Consider the following 13,459-nt stretch of genomic DNA (forward strand, 5'->3'; position numbering starts at 1 on the left):
GGATCAAAGGGAAGGCCTATCAGCTCCAGGATTCTTGTCCAACTAGTGGCCAACCAGATACGTATGGGAAGCCCATACGCTCATCCTCCTTAGCAACTAGTATGGAGAAGAAGAGTGTACTGGATACTGGAGACTATTATTATTATTATTATTATTATTATTATTATTATTATTTCCCCGCCACTCCCCACAGATCGAGGAAGGGGACAACAATTAACAAAAAATAAATTTAAAAAATCAGTTAAAACACATCTGTTAAAACATGCATCCGTTTAAAAGGACAAATATTAAAACATATTACACATATTACAACAATCCACATCTAAAATTCATCATTTAAAATTCACAATTTAAAAATCATCTGGATAAGCCTGCAAGAAGAGACTGGTCTAATCAGATAGCGTATTCGACTGTCACATCTCTTCAGACAGGTCATTCAACAGTCTAGGGGTGACTGAAGAAAAGGTCCTTTGGCTGACTGTTGCCAATCTAGTCCTGGCTGACTGGAGTAAATGTCTGCCAGAGGACCTAAGTGTAAGGGGGAGATTATATGGAAGGAGACAATCCTGTAGGTAACCTAGACCCAAAGCATGTAGAGCTTTAAAAGTAATAAGCAGCTCTTTGTACCTTGCCCAGAAACTACCTGGAAGCCAGTGGATTGATTTTAAAATTGGTATAATGTAATCACTCCTGGATGTCCCCAATCTGGCTGTCATGATTTAAATTAATTGAAGGTGGGGGTGGGGGTGGGATATGGGATTGTTCTTTTTAACTGTCATTTTTAACTGTACAATGTTTTATTCTTATACTTGCTATTGCTAAGTTTCTGTATTTAATACAGAAGTAGCCCAATCTACAGCACATTGCAGAGGTTCAGCCTTGAGGTTACCAGTGCATGCACTACTATCTTGAGGTCCTCCAGTTCTCGGTAGGGGTGCAGCTAGCACAACAGTCAAAGCTGATAGTAAGCACTCCTAGCCACCACATCTGTCTGAGCTGTCATTTGGATCAAAGGATCCAGAAAGATACCCAACCTGCAAATACAGTCTTTCAGGGGAAGTGTAAACCTATCCAAGACTGGTTGACACACTTCCAAACCCAGGTTAGAACCTTTGACAGTAAGCACCTCTTTCTTGTCTGGATTCAGCTTCAATTTGTTTTTTCTGCATCCAGCCTATTACTTCCTCCAGGCATCAATTCAGAGGAGACACACTATCCTTTGCTGAAGCTGTATCTGAAGGTATAGAGAAATATATTTGAGTGTTACCATCATACTGATAGCACTCTGCCTCCCGATGGTCTCTCCCAGCAGTTTCATGTAGATGTTGAACAGCATTGGGGGTGGAATGGCACCTTGTAGTGCACCATATAAGAGCTATCCCTAAGCACCACCTGCCTGAAAGATATGACCGGAACCACTGATGTACAGTGCCTCAGATTCCCAACTCTCCCAGGTGTTCCAGAAGAATACCATGGTTGATAGTACTGAATGCTGGTGAGAGGTCCAAAAGCACCAGCAGAGACACATTCCTCCTGACAAAGCTCAGACTAAGATCATCCACTAAGGGGACCATACCAATCTCAACTCCCTCTCCTGCTCTGGAGCCAGTTTGAAATGGGTCTAGATAATTTGCATCATCCAAAACTACCTGGAGTTGGAAGTCAACTGCCCTCTCAATCACCTTGCCTAGCAAAGGGAGATTTGATATTGGTCTATAGTTGTTTAAGTACAGGGAATCCAGGGAGGGCTTTTTAAGAAGTGTTCATAGCACTGCTTCTTTTAAACAATATATAGCTGTAATGTCTAGTAGCCAGAATCCTTCTTGAAATGTACATAGAGGTAAACTGAGATAAATCATGTTAACCAACTAAATACACTAAAGATAACAGTATTATCACACATAATTTTGTCATTACAGTACTAAATATAACACAGACACTGTACATTATGTAAAATTATTTGATGAAGTAAACCACCCATAATCTTATTTAAATCATAACCAACATGATCAAAATCTTCAAATTAATCAATTAATTTCCATTCTAATCCCTCTGGTATCAATTGCCTTTTCTGACTGTTTTTTTTTTTTCATTATCATGATTCCAAAGCCAGTTCAAACATCTAACAGTTCCCACAAAGGCCTGCCTAGGGATGGAGTACAGAACCACAAAATAATAAATTAAATTTACAGTTAACAATAATCACTTCCTGGTAGCAAATTTGAGTATGACAGCACGTTTTCTACCCACCATACTTGCAAAGTATCCATTTAACATCTTAGGATATAACAAGACTATACAAAATACTCAAAACCCTGAACCAGTCCTCTAAATCCAGTTAACAATGTTCAGTGCAGAAATTCAGGAAAAGGCTGTTGTTGTGTGTCTTCATGCAGTGTCTGACTTATGGCAACCCTAAAATAAACCTATCATGGCATTTTCTTTTCTTTCTATGCCATGTTTCTCCCCAAAAGGGACCCAAGGTGGCTCACAATATACAAACACATAAAAACAGATTTTTAAAAGACCATTAAAATAACCTAATTAAAACACTACAAAGTTAAACTTTAAAACATACAAAAGTTTGAGAACATAATCTAAAACAACTCCCCCAAATAAAGCCACCCTTGTATGATTTTAAAAAGCCTGCCTGCATAAAAATGTTTTCCCCAGCTGGTGAAAGGCCAGCAAGGAGGGGGTCAGCCTAGCCTCTCATGGAAAGGAGTTCCAGGGGGTGTGAGCAGCCACCAAGAACACTCAGAGGGGGTTTTCCATGGCCTTTTTCTGAGGCTGAGAGAAGCTGACTTGCCCAAAGTCACCCTGTGGGTTTCCATGGTCAAAACCACAGGACATTCTACCATTCTGCACCACTTCACAAACTGGCCAGACATGTAGGTTTAAATCTGAATAGCCAAGACACCGTGTATAGACCCCTCTGTATCAAATTCCTTTGAGTTTTGTTAACTGTTTTAATGTATGCATTAATTCTGGAAATCTATTGATGTACAGTAGGACAAAATAAAAAAAGTGAGGTGGGCACTACTTTGCTTGACTCCTGGCATGGTAAGTGATCACAAATTAGGAGTGAATCAAACTCTGGGTTCATTTCTAATCCTGATGCTTTACTAATTCTAAAAAACAATATCATAGCTACTTAGTGTCGCTGCAAATCTCAATTAAAATTCTAACACACACAAAAATAAGCTTAATAGAGTAGTGAAGATGCCACATTACTGATCCAGTTTCCAAATGATTAAGTCATCCTTGGCTTTGAATTTTAACAAACCAAAGCGGGCAAGAATTAAGGAGTAGGTGTAGAAAACACATCTTTAAAACAAAGGCAGCTGGTATCAGCAACAATGATAACCTCTATCAAAATTAGTTGTATATTTAGAAGGCAGAGGTTAATTGATTTATCTCCAGAATCTATTTTCCATTACATGCTTACAGGACCAAATAGGGCCTTTACTTCTGAAAAATGCTACATAGTTGTATTCACTGTAATTGCCACATAATATTGTTCTTCCCCATTAAATCATTCATTTAAAAAAAACTTTATGGCAGCAAGAGATACAAGGTAAAAATGATGCAAAAAAGTTCATTTTTAAAACACTGTTGCTGTTTTTTCATCTATTACTTAGCCTGCCTTTTCCTGCTCTGCTAAGGTGAATTGACTTTTTCACACACAAAAAAAAAAAAATACCAAGACAAGATGTTGAAAAAGCCCCTGCTGTCTTCCTGTCATGACAAGACACAGCAGCCTTTACTCACATAATGACAGTTCCAGTGAAGCAGGCTACAGAAGACTTCTGACAAGCAACAAGCAACGTGGGGGTCAGAATTACTGAAATGCTACTGGACAGAGTGCTTTCTCTTGCTGTGGGGCACTGTTATGAAATTACTCACAAACCACGACAGAAACAAAGCAAAGTTTCTTGATCTGCTTGTTTGCCCCATTTTTTAAAAACATGGCTCCACTAAAAAAAAAAAAACTGGTTCTCTTTCTCTTTTAGGCTGAAGTTTTCTATATAATATCTTTCCTCCTATGAACGCCAGACAGTGTGCATGGCTCTTGTCAATTTTATCCTCACAAGAACCCAGTGAGGTAGGCAAGGCTGAAAGATTGACTTGCCCAAAGTGACCCAGTGAGTTTTATGGTTCTCTGTATATGAGGAACATAGGGGCTGTACAAACTGGTCATTAAGGCCGGCCTGGAGGTGAAGTTGGGGCATGGCGTCCATATGACACACTCCCCAAATCTACCCCCTGGCCAGTGTGAAGTTGTACGCTGCACCACATGGTGCACAGCATCACAGCACTCCTCTGGTGCTGCATCTAGGTGACACAGTGCTAAAAGGGTGCTGGTGGCTACGTTGCCCTTTCCACAGTGCAGAAAGGAGCCAATTTTTGTGGCTCCTTTTTGTGCCACAGAAAGGTGAAATCAGGGCTGCAGCATGTGGTTGCTGCGGTTCCAATTTGGCACTAAAAGGGGTGGCCTGTACAGCCCCTAAATCTTCCAAGTGTCATCATATTAATATAACCACTAACCAACACTGGCTCCCTGCCTTACCTGTCAGAGTAAGGCTCAACTGAATTTGCCACTACTTAAATATTGTCCTGCTCATACCCTATGTTTATAGGGCTAAGAACTGCTGATACTTCTTGCGACAGTTTCAGAAACTAAAAAGGAAGCATTAATAATTACAAAATTAGACTTCTCAAGCCAGTATATATCATTTGTTCACACAAATATTTGCAATAATAATATGAATTCAGCATTATATATTACATTGAAAATGGATCACACAAAGTAACTGTGTAAAATGGCATGTACTATCTTATTTCTGAGCATTTGGATTTTCTTGATATATGACTGGATTGTAATCCTTCCCCCCACACACACACACACAGACACATTTGAGACTGCCAACATTGGTTGTAACTAAAACCTTGCAAAGCTGACAAAGCTATTCCTTAGAAGTGCACCAAGATTTCAAAAGTAGTGTTCACACTTCCTATTGTTTCCAGAGCACAGCAATTTTGTTCCCACAATAACTACTTGCTTCTGTATTTTTTCCAGATTAAATTATTGCCTGTTTGCCCCAGATCTCTCGTTCTATATATTATAATGGGAATGGGCTGTATTTTACTCCTTTGAATGAATCAAAAAATTATAGAAACAATTGCTGTATTCCAGAGAAGAGAACAGGGTGGGGGAAATAGTTACTGTGACTATAGAGATAGCCAGTGTTTCTTTGCCTGAGACAACTAATCTTGGGAGCTCAAAACAATTAAAACAAGACAGAACTACTATGGGTAATTTGTGGAAGTCAAAAAGTTAATCAGTGGGAAACTGGCAATGAGTAATTACCAAAGAACTGTACAGTTACAATCTGACACACAGCATCTCCCAGGAAATTATCTTCACTGAATACAGTGGAACTTACTAACTTATGGTGGCATTGAGGCGAACCTTAATATTTCCTTATCATGAGGTTTTCTTGGCAAGATTTGATCAGAGGAGGTTTGCCATTGCCATCCCCTGATGCCGAGAGCATGTGACTTGCCCTAAATCACCCAGTGGGTTTTGTGGCTGACCAGGAACTGAATCCTGCTCTCCAGAGTCATAGTCCAACACCCAAACCACTACAGCACACTTAGTCTCTTAAGTGTTGTAGCACCATCCTGTGGAATCCTGGGATTTGTAGTTTCACAAAGTCTCTAACCTTCTCTGCCAAAGAGTGCTGGTGCCTCACAAAAGTAAAAATTGCAGTATTCTATAGGATGGAGTAATGGCAGCTGAAGTGGTGTAAAACTGCATTATTTGTACAGTGTAGGTGCAACCTCAGCCATAAAGACAGGTCGCAGGCAGTATACCAGAGAAACCAGTCCTGGGAACATTTACAGATTTTTAAAGCTGTTTAAGGAACAATACTACCAACCTGGCTAAGAAAATTTATAAGAATTGCAGTGAAAGCATTTTATGTCCTTTCTGTGATTTAGTGCTTATCTGTGACATACCATTTTGGGTAGAGACTAAAAAGAAAAATAGAGATTGAAAGCAAAAGCTGTAAAATAAGGTTATCAAAATGTTGACATTATCAGAGGCACTTGCACTCCACTAAATAATGGTAAAAATAAAGGTTAATCTAACAAAAATATATCTTTTTTTACATAATAAAACATTAAAGAACAAATTATAATTAGTTATAAAATATTGACCATTTATTGATGATCAACCTATAAGGTTCCATAAGATGGATGGGATGGTTAACCTAAATCTGTGAGGGATTTTTAAAGTAATGATACCAATATCACCTTCCTTGCCCTTACCCCACACCTCTTCTTGTCTTCTGTGTACAGTACCTGTTTACCCTGTCTCTACAGCCTTCTAAGTGTGGCCGGGGGAGAGAAAGAGAGAGAGGGAATGAGAATGTGTGTGTATGAAGGGATAGATATGTTAGATGGAGAATAATGCTAGGAAGATACGGATTATGTACAGTTATACTTTTTTAAAAAAAAAACTTAAAGGAAAGAAACAAAAAATTAAATTGGAATCAAATGGCCAAATGATTCAAGAATAACATGTATGATCCCATCCTATCAGCAGCAGCAGCAGCAGCAGCAGCTGCTGCTGCTCTCAACTTACATGGCAGCTTGCAAAGTAAAAGAAGAAAGCTTATAATAAAGCAAAATGTTTTGGGGAAGCAACTGAGGGAGGGAGAGTAAACAAAGAAATAATATGCTTTTGGTTCAGTTAAACATAGGCCTAATTTCACTAGGGCAGGGTTGGTGAATGCATTACCCTCCAGATATGTTGGCATTGCAACTTCCATCAGAGCTAATCAGCACAGCCAGTTATGAGGGGTGATGGACGTTGCAGCCCAACCCACATGGAGAGGCACACATAATGTGCCAAGGCTTCACATTAAATATGTTTTGGGTGGTGGTTTTTTTTTAGGAATTTGTTGTTCTGTATTTATAGCCTGCTTTTTCCCAAGCTCTGTGATTCAAGGTGATTTATAAAGTTAAAAGTAAAAATAAAATTCCACAGCATTAGGAAATACAGTGGAGTCTTGCCATCTGCAGGCTTGCTATCCATGGATCTGGGCATCTACAGACAGCAAGTCCTATTTTTTCAATGGCAGCATGTGCACACAGCCACATTAATGGCTGCACGCTTGTTGTGCTGCCAACTGGAGACAACGGGAGTATTTCCTAATCTGCAGGAGTGTGTGTCTGGAATCCACTTGTGGATAAGAAGCACCGACTATGCAAAAGTTAAAATAATTTGGATAATGTTATAGGCAAAGAAAATGTGAGGGAAATCTGACAGGAGACAACATGGATGTTCCTGGGGAAAGTTTAAGGCCTAAGGATCAAGGGTCTGCAGAACTGGTTAATGCAGTATCATATCTTTAGACAGTTTAAAAAGGGGTTGTGCTGGAAGAGTGAAACCCATAGGTGAAGTTATGAGAGAGCAAGACCACAGAAGAGATTCAGGGCAAGGATCCAGGATGTGCTGGGAGTCTAAGGACAGCCTGGGTTTCATATGGAACATGAAGTTTTTAAAAATGGGTAAGTTCTGGTAGCTGAGTTCTGGATAGAAGTGAGATGGCTCAGGCGTCAAAACTGAAGGATAAAACACTGAAATGAAATCAGATCAGAAATAAGGGTTGGCCATTAACAGTCTTCATTTTACCAGCTGAGCTGCTGAAGGGAACAGGAACAGTGCAGTACCTTAATTTGTGAGGCCCAGCGTTTGGTACTTCATCCATGCCAGTAACAGATGCAGCAGTCAGCAGTTTCATACAATGCATGGGGTAGAAAGGTTAAATGAGGGCACAGTGGGAAATGACTCACCAATATGACAATCAAAAGACATGGTCTCCATGTGATGAAATAGATGAGTACATCTATTTGTTGTTATGTGTCTTCAAGTTGAGTCCCACTTATGGCTATCACAGGCAAATTTTCTTGGCAGGATTTACTCAAAAGAAATTTGCTATTTCCTCCTTTTAAGGCTGAGAGGATGTGGTTTGCCTAATGTCACCTAAGCAGGGATTTGAACGCTGATGTCTCATAATCCTAGCCCAACACTCAAACCACAACATCATGCTGGCTCTCCACACGTACATCAATACTTTGTGTGTCTTCAAGTCGCCTGTCAACTTATGGTAACTTCATGAATTTCACAGGGTTTTCGTAGGCAAGGAATGCTCAGAGGTGGTTTTGTCAGTTTCTTCCTCTGAAATAGAGCCTACAGCACCTGGTATTCATTGGTTGTCTCCCATCCAAATATTAACCAGGGCTAACCCTGCTTAGCTTCCAAAATTAGATGGAATCTAGTCCCTCTAGGATACTTAGCCCAGACACATCAATGTCTACCACATACTAAAAGCCCTGCCTAGAGCCTCTCCTTGGGGATTTAAAGCATACCTAGCTTCCCAGCCCCCTTCTCCTAGATAGATCTGCTTGACCTCATCTCAAGAGCAAACGTTATCAACTCTTCTATCTAGAAAAACTCACTGGGAAAATCTTCAAATATTCTCCTATACTGTAAAATCAACACAACTTTGTTGTAATCTAACAAGTTATCACATAATACGGCTAAATTCTCAAATTTTATTCTTGTGAAGTTTTCTATATGTGTGTTTACTAACACCTACACATATGTGTTTCCTGAAACTTACACCAATATGTTCCTCCCCCATCTCCAATAAAAGTGCTGGGAATTGATAGGAAGAAAAAAACAGTCTCCCAATTAATGTACTGGACAAACACACAAACAAAAAACCCTGTGGTGCTGCCACATTAATGTTCAAATATACTGTGTGGTTATAAACTGGCATGGAACTATATATATATTCACACATATATGTATGTATATTTATACACATGTGTATACACATACATACACAGCTGTTACATGCCTCCAAGTCATTTTTGACATAGGTCTTTCTAGGCAAATTTCTTCAAAGGGGTTTACCACTGTCATCCTCTGATACTGAGAGAGCGTAACTTGCCCAAGGTTACCCAATGGGTTTTTATGCTCAAGCGGAGAACCTGTGCTGACTCTCAAATATATATACATATATATGTAATACATCTTTAAAGGGGACCTTGGTTTATGCTGGAGTTTGGTTCCAGAATCCCTCCCCACACTGATTCCAAAATGCATGGATGCTCAAGTCCCATTAAATACAATGACATAATAAAATGCTGTCCCTTATACAAAATGGCAAAATCAAGGTTTGCTTTTTGGAATTTATATATTTAAAAAATATTTCCAAGATGTGGATACTTGAATCTGTGGATAAAACAAAACAAAAAATCTATGGATATGGAAGGCTGCCTGTATTCATGTAAATCTTCAAATGTAATCAAAGTACTACAAACTGCTCAAGTAAAATGCTTAATTGAAATGTGAACAGTTTTTCTTTATAAGCATCTAGGTTAGCATCATCTTAGGTCCAAAACACACTGCAGAAATAATCCAGTTTGAGACTGTTTGAACTGCCCTGACTCAATGCTAGGGAATCCTGGGAACTGTAGTTTTGTGAGATGTTTACCCTTCTCTGTCAAAGAGCTCTGGTGCACCAATAAACTACAATCCCCAGGATTGACTTGCACTGAGCCAGGGCAGTTAAAGCGGTTTCAAACTGAATGTGTAATTTGGGCCCCAATTACTACTTCTAGTTTCATATCAAAGTACATAGACATATTTTATCTGACAGTTCTCCTGTACAGCTGCATTTAAAATCTAAACATTTCTTTTTAAGGAAAAGCAGGAATCTAATTTTAAATATTAAATTAATAATAAATAAATAAATCTGTTAAGATGAATCTATTCTGGCAGGCCTTTCCTGAATAGATGCCCAGCCGCCAAAGGAATATCTAGCCTATTGACCCTGATTTCTGCTGCAATCCACTGTTTGTGTTGTTATTTATCATTTTAAGTTATGTTTTTAAACTGCTAATTGTTTAATTGTATTTTAATGGGTTGGGTGTGGGAGATATGAAATGTATATATTATAATGCTGTAAACTGCCCAGGTTGCATTGCGCAGAGGGACAGGGAAAAAATAAACTTTATTATTATTAATAATAATATTCACTTCAAGCCAGGCATCATCATCATCTTGTAGTTTACAAAGAAGTGGCCCCTTGCAGCTAGAAGCGAGGCATTTTGCACCTGTGAGAAGTCAACCGTTTGGGCAAACCCCAGGATTACAAGAGTATTCTCAATCCAACTAATTTAAGCTACAACCTTAAGAAGACTTGCCTGGAAATAAGCTACAGTGAGTTAAGGGGGAGTTCACACCCAAGTAAAACAGGGCTGCACTAACTGTGGCAAAAAGGCTGAAGATTGAAAGACTAAACTGCGTTTACTAATGATAGCCTTTGAATTCAAGGAAATATTGTACTATAATCCTACTCTAACTCATCAATTAATTTTCACAGGTTCAATGCAGATTTGGCAGGTGATTTCCCTCCCCCCCCCTTTTTTTTTTTTTTAAAATTACTATCTGAGAAGCATATTGTTATGCTGGCAATGAAATCTGGAAGAACTAAGCTGAAGGGGCTCTCTCTGCCTTCTCCCTGCCAGACCCAGAAGGAAGGATAGGGCTATTTCCCCTCCACATGCAGTGGCACAGAGGCGCATGTACTCCTAGCAGTGCTGCATTACAGAGCCACTACCACACCCTCTCTCTCAAGGAAAACATATACACACACAACACAAGCCCAAAGTATGGAGCCTCCATCTGTCCTTGAGCCCAGGAAGCAACCTGCTCCAGGCATCATCATCATCATCATCATCCCCTGCCCTCCCTTATCTGCCCCTTCTCTCTGCCAGCCAAATCCAGCAGCCTTGAAATTATTCACAGCTGCCTTCTTCCACTCCCAAAGAAGCCCAACAAGACCGCTCCCACCTCAAAGCCTCCAACCTCTTCTTCACCTGGCAGCCATTCTTCCCAAGAGCATCACCCAAGGAAAGCCATTCTATAAAGCACGAAAGCAAACCTGGCATCTTGAGCCACTAGAAATAGAATGAAGAGGAGGAGAGAGAGAGAGAGATGAAGGCAAAAGGCTGCCTTGTCCTTCCTCCTCCTGCTGCTGCTGCTTTAGGGCATGAAGAAACCAAAGCACACACTGAGCACAAGAGAAATGAAGAAACGAGCCAAGAAGGCCTCTCTAAATCCTTACTGACAGATTTCCTAGACGGGGAATAATAAATAAATAAAACACACACACAGACACACAATATTATGTCCCCTTCTTCTCTTCAGCCTTGTCTCCGCAGAGGAAGCACCCCATTCAATGCACCCACGGTTTCTATATGAGAGACCTTCCCTTGCTGCTCATTGCAACACTGATGTCCACACACAACACAAACACAACACACACCGTTTCCAATGGCTAAGGCTTTCCCCCGGTTTGCAGCTGAACGGGCTTTCTGCGCCTCTCGCCGGGCTGCTTCCCACCCAGCAAACCCTCCTTTCCCAGGGAAGAAGGAAGGGCAAAGAAGCCGACTAGAAACCCTGGAGCAGACTTACTCCACAAAACACACCCCAGACACAGCACCAAGCCCCCGACTTTCTCCTTTCCAGAGAGAAAGAAGGCCTCCTTCGCCTCCAATGCCGGGGAGCATGCTTCCCAAAGAGCCCGCCGGGGTCCCCTTCTCCTCCGCCCAGAGACCAGGCCCAGCCCCCCCCCCCAAAGTGGGTCTCTCTCTCTCTCTCGGGACACCAGCCCTGGCCGAGGAGGGGGCAGCCTTGGTCCTCTGGCCCCAAGGAGGACAAGGCAGGGGAGGGGGCTCGCTAATAAACAAACAAATAGGGAGGAGACGACGAAAGAGCAGCTGCCTCTTTGGAAAAACCTCTCTTTCCAAGCCCTCCAGTCGCCTCCTCCCTGTTGGTTCGTTTTTCGTGACCCCCTCCTGCCCCTTTTTGGGTGGAAATACATCCATTTGCAGCCATGCATCCTCTCCATTCATTCCTTGCGGCAGGAGGATCAAAATCTGTGTCAAGACTAGAGAGCGAAGGCATCATCCCTGCTCAAAATGGAGGGCGTTTGGCCAGTGCCTCGGCTGGGCTGGAGGACGGGGAGGGCGCTTACCTGGCCGAAGGGGAGCGGGGCTCCGGGGGAAGGCGCCCCACACTCCCTCCTGCTCCTCCTCCTCCTCGGCTGGAGCCTCTCTCTCTCCTTCTCTCCCTCTGGGGCTCCTTTGTCTGGGGCTGCCTTTGGAGAGGCTGGCTGGCTTCACCCTCCGAAGGAGAAGGGCCCTTCCCTGCCGGCGCCTCTGGGGCGACAAGGACAAAGGGGCTGGGCACCAAGCAAGCAAGGAAGGCAGGCAGGGAGAAAGCAATCCTTGGGCGGCTGCAGGAGCAGGAGCCTCGCCCGGACGCAGGAGGAGCCGGCCAGTTCCCTGCAGAGACGAGGCCGGCTGGGTGGCTGAAGGATGCGGCTGCAGCAGCAGAGGCTCCCTCCTTCTCTCCCGGCTCCTCCTTCGCTCCGGCCCCGGGTTCAGCTGAACAGGCAGCACCGCCTCCGAAGCGCCATGGCACACACCGAAGAAGGGGGCTTTTAGGGGTGGGAAAGGGGCGAGAGGAGGAGGAGGAGGAGAAATGGGGAAGCACCGCCCCAGAGCTGCCTCTGTGTGGAGGACCCCAGTCTGGGTAGCTGGGTGGTAGAGCCCCAGGAAAGGAGGGGAAGGGGCTTCCAGCCAATAGATACCGACTGACCCCAAGGAAAGCCCTCAGGGATCTGCCCCTCCGCTCCAAGGCAGGTTGAAGGGCTTGGCTCCCCTCACAGCACTCTGGGAGATGTAGTTTGGTGAGGTTGGGTTTGTTTGGTGGTGGGAGTGGGCTCTTGGCAGGAGAAGACCCTTCATGACATCCCCAGAATCACCCCCACTACACGCCTCCTCCAGAAATACGCCAGTTTGGACCCCCTGAGGCCTTGCCATTCAACTACAGGACAAGCCAGAAAACCCTCAGAGCTAGCTTGCAATGGATGCCAGCTCCAGGAACAGAGAGAGAGTCCACCTCAACCTTAGGAGGGACCTCCTGACAGTAAGGGCTCTTCCACAGTGGACCCCATTCTCTCCCTCGGGTTGAACAAACACGAACAAAAGCCCACCGCTGATGCCTTTATGGCCAACCAAAAGGCACACTATATTTGTTGCAAGCTTTCCAAGCTCCACAGGCTTCTTCTTCCTCAGGCAAGATGTTACAAAGCGAACAGGAGGAAATAAAAATAAAAATTGGAGATGTTAGAGGCCTACATGTTGTTTCAGTCCTTAGTAAAGGCAGTACGTTGGGGAGGATATCTTTTGCAGGCAGGCTCCTCCTCCTTCTGGACATGTGGCAAGTTGGAAGAGAGCACAGGGGCCACGCAGTCCAACCCCATTCTGCCATGCAGGAACTCTCAATCAAACTATCCCCAACAGATGGCCA

General features: G+C 42.7%; 1 protein-coding gene across 2 annotated transcripts in view; it reads right to left on the minus strand.

Moving 5' to 3' along the window:
• The window catches only part of CDC42SE2 (CDC42 small effector 2), a 98,504-nt gene extending 85,883 nt beyond the window's left edge, over positions 1–12,621 (minus strand). Inside the window, exon 1 of one of the 2 annotated variants that reach the window (XM_042455107.1) lies at positions 12,120–12,621. The gene's annotated coding sequence lies outside the window, so the exon portion shown is untranslated. Of the gene's footprint in view, positions 1–10,933; positions 11,022–12,119 lie in introns of those variants that run through there. The other variant, XM_042455109.1, reaches the window with a different exon arrangement.
• Between the last annotated feature and the right edge of the window lie 838 nt (positions 12,622–13,459).

This window comes from Sceloporus undulatus, chromosome 2, assembly GCF_019175285.1.
Source record: "Sceloporus undulatus isolate JIND9_A2432 ecotype Alabama chromosome 2, SceUnd_v1.1, whole genome shotgun sequence".
NCBI lineage: Eukaryota > Metazoa > Chordata > Lepidosauria > Squamata > Phrynosomatidae > Sceloporus > Sceloporus undulatus.